Genomic DNA, 3,805 nt, shown 5'->3' with positions numbered 1-3,805 from the left:
GGGGGGGGGGGGGGGGGGGGGGGGGGGGGGGGGGGGGGGGAAGGAAGGAGGGAGGGAGGGAGAGTAAAGGACGCGAATGAGGCATGGCTGCTGGTGGCCAGGAGCAAAATCGTAAAGGAGGAAAGGTTACAGAGCAGCCCCCAGTAGCTTGGGCTTAATAATAACTCCATTCTTTTTTATTTAAAAAAAGTGGGGAGGGATGGAGGAGGGAAGCTGTGGAGAGCAGGGGGAGGAGGGAAATCGTTTCAGGACATCCGGAGTAGCCCAGGATGAAGAAGATATAAAGGTTAAGGTTGTGGTATCATGTCCATTTTTCGTAGAAGCCCGTTTCAGCGGCGGGTGAGGAATGGTGTGCATTCTCGAAGCGACACGCCAGCGATTCTAAAGCCCTCGTTTAGACCTTAGCTCGCGAGGAGAGTCCAAGACGCTAGCTTTAGCAGCCTGATTCACCCTAGGGGGCAGCGCCCTTTGACCCACTCCACTCTCGGCTGCCTGACCCTTGTCATTTCTCGCTGCGGGGGGAGAGGAGGGGAGGAGGAGGCTGTGGCCTCTAGGGGAAGAGGGATGGAGAATGGTGAGGAGCTGGAGCAGAGTGTCAAAAGTGATCTCCTTCAGAGCAGCTTTCTCCCCCACTTCCACCCCCGCCCGCCCCTTTTCTCCCATGGTTATGGGCAACCTCCCTTGCCCAGGTCCGGAGCCGAGAAATGGTAGGATCTAACCGCTTTGCTTCTTATCCAAGCTGGCAGCGACGGCAGCGTGGTAACTCTACCCAGGGCTCTCAAGCTGCGGTTGGTGAGTTTCCAGCAGGAAAGTCAATCAGTAAACAGCCCCGTGCGCCCCCAGTTCCACTCCCCACCCCCTTCATTTTCCCTGGGCTGGCTGGGAACCTCACCCAGACACCAACATATCCCGCCCTCTCTCAGGCTCCCCGGCCGCGATCGGAGAAGGGAACTGCAACAAGACTATTGTGGCAGGGCCTGGGCTCTGGAAACAGTTCTCCTCCCTTCTCCGCCCCCCCTCCCCGAACCACTCTACCCCCACTGCCGCCTTGGCCCCTGGAGTTGGTGTTCTGAAGGAGAGGCGCGGGGTGCAGAGAGAAGGGGAGGGCAAACTGCCGCCCCCCACCCCACCCCCTCCTAGTTGAATGTCAGCTTTGTTCCGGAAAACAAGGGAAGCATTAGGCTGCTGCCCCCGGGGGAAACACAAAACTTCTTTTTGAATCTCTGGAAGGACGGCTGACTGCGCTACGGGGCTCCTGGGAGAGAGGCCGAGACAGGAGAGGGAGCTAGCAGGGAAAAGAGTGCAGAAGAGAAGACACGGGGAGACACTCAACTGAGAGACAGAGACAAAGGCGAGCGAGTCGAAGAAAGAACGAGTAAGACGGAGACTAAAGGAGAATTACACGGAAGGGGAGAAACCCTGGGAGACAGTGAATCCTCGGCCGTGACATAGAACAAGAGGAGAGGCCAAGTCTGGCCGGGAGGTGGGGGAGGGGAGCGGCGAACTAAGTCTCCGGCCAGCTCGAGTTCGGCGCAAAGGTGCTGTTCTGCCGAGAGACCGGCCCCGGCCAAGTGGCTGTTACCCAGCCGAGTGTATGCGCGCCAGCTTCCTGCCCGGCCCCGAGCGGAGGAGCAGCCTGGGACGCTGCAGGCTCGGCCGGAATCGCTGGGAGGCCGGGAAGCCGCGAGCATTCACCGAGAAGTGGCACTTTGCCATCCTGGGGATGGAAGCGGCCTCGCTAGACCAGGCCTAAAAACCATGAACCAAAGACACCAGCTCTAGCTCCAGAATTAGCCACCCCTCTATCCCGCACCACACTTCGTGGCAGCCGCACTCCGGGGGTTCCTTTCCTCCCTTCCCCCTCCTCCCCACGTTCTCCCGCTCCTGGGCCCCATCACTGGTAAAATGAAAGGGAAAAGGCTGTTAACAACTCTCTGTAGGAAACCTGGAATTGGTCTTAGTCTCTGGGCTTGATCCTTTGCACCCACTTAGTGTTGCAGGTTGCTTTGCCTCCCAGAGGAGCAAAAGGGGAAGCTTCCAGAGTTGAAGTGGTTCACAGAAAGATGATCCTGTAGTAAGTGAATCCTCCAGCAAATGTTAACGTATATTTATTTTTCCATTGATGGTTTTAATATTCGCAATCCTGGCCTCAGAGTGCAAATGAACTCTTTATCTGGGGGCAAGAATTACAGTTTGCTTGAACTCACTTCCCCCCTCATTCCCCTACTCCTTGGTTTCCCTGCTAGATTTTCAAAACCCACTTTCTCCAGGGCTGTCTTTCTGAGAACTTTGACCCTGACCAGGGCCTAAGTCCTTGGCTATATCCATGCGGTAGAGGCGAGAACGTTTTCCATGCGTTCTCCCCTCTGACTCAGTAATTCAGTTTGAGAACGAGATTCTCCGCGTCTCCCTCTTCTCCTCCCCCCCCTCCCACCCCCGCCTTAACTCACTTGGTTTTTAACTTCCCCTAAATCTCCCTTCTTGCTCAGAAAGGCACAGAGGAGGGGAAACCGAGAGGAAACACGCTGCCGCTGTGCGAAATGCGGACCATGTGTGGGAACGATCCAGTCAAAGTGCAACTGCCAGCCAGGGGCAGTTGTGTGGGGGTGGGGCGGGAAGGGGAGATTGGTTCTGAGTGTGGAAAGGGAGGGTCTGGGAGCTGGTTTAGGGAGAGGGGCGTCGGTGGGAGCGACAGAGCAGCAGACACTTTTATTCTTCCGGGTGGGCAGACGTTAGACTCTCCCCGCCCCCAGCCCCCATTCTTGTTAAGAATCCTTTCTCTCGTGTCTTTTATGGTAGGTGATGAGCTATGGAGGCTGCCGAAGTAATATCAGCAGTAGTGAGATTAAGCTAAAGGATACACTCTAGTTTACAGAGCTGAGGCAGCGGCCTAGGGTGAAAGAGCAAAAGGCCCTCTTTTCGACAGTTCAGAGGCTAGAAGGTTATAGCAGCTTGAGTATCAACAAAGGGAGACTGGGAAGAGAGAAGAGCCAGGGAATGGAAGATGAGCCACTGGGAGAGGAAGAGGGGGCAGCTGCTAAGAGCTCTCTGGCTGCTGTGGAATAATAAAAAATAATTAATAATGATAATAAGAAAAAATCCCCGGGCTTTTATTTCTATAGATTTCATATGGCTGTATTAGGAAATGTGCTGCCCTTGAAGCGGCCTCTTTTGCTTGCCCAGTTCTCTTCCTTACACCCACACCCACCCCCTTCCTGAGGAAGGGAAAGAGAAAGGGCTGCAGCTGACAAATATTATCCATTCTCCCCATCGATCGGAACATATACAGATGTGAGAGCTTGATGTGAGCTGCGAACCGGTGGATCCACCCTTCTTTCTCTCCCGCTCTCTCTCCCCCTCCCGGAGGTTCAGGCTCGCCGCCCCCTTCTCCTTCCCCCCCCCCCTTTGTTCTCCTCCCCTTTCTCTCTCTTTAAATAGATTTCAAGGCGCTGCCTGTTGGAGAGCAGCTGGTGAGCTCTCCAGAGAGGGGGAGAGAGAAGAACGAAGCTGTATCCGAGGTTCCCCGTCACGTCTCTTCCCCCCCCCCCCCTTGCCGCCATGTCCCAGCTTTCCGCAGACCCCACTTCTGTCTGGTTTCCAAAAACAACCAGAAAAAAGGCAAAACCCTCAGTACCCACAACATGATCTCTGGTATTTCTGAATCTTGGGAACCCCGGGGCTAAGCAGGTTGTCCTGTATATATTAGGGACTAGAGAGTGAACTCATAAGGGAAGGGACGGAGGATCCAGACTTAAAACAGTCTAAACCAGCCTTTTCCAAACACAATAACCCAGACCTTGTGGTA

At 55.0% G+C, this 3,805-nt stretch overlaps 1 long non-coding RNA gene across 1 annotated transcript; it reads left to right on the top strand.

The window, feature by feature from the left end:
- The first annotated feature begins 208 nt into the window (after positions 1 to 208).
- On the top strand, positions 209 to 3,097 carry LOC100914631. The gene is made up of 2 exons (XR_004232946.1): positions 209 to 792; positions 1,231 to 3,097. It is a non-coding gene; the product is annotated as an uncharacterized LOC100914631 (long non-coding RNA).
- The last annotated feature ends 708 nt before the right edge of the window (positions 3,098 to 3,805 follow it).

Source organism: Sarcophilus harrisii, chromosome 3 (assembly GCF_902635505.1).
Source record: "Sarcophilus harrisii chromosome 3, mSarHar1.11, whole genome shotgun sequence".
Classification (NCBI taxonomy): Eukaryota; Metazoa; Chordata; class Mammalia; order Dasyuromorphia; family Dasyuridae; genus Sarcophilus; species Sarcophilus harrisii.
The sequence above is the reverse complement of the archived record's forward strand: the minus strand, read 5'-3'. Positions and strand labels throughout refer to the sequence as shown.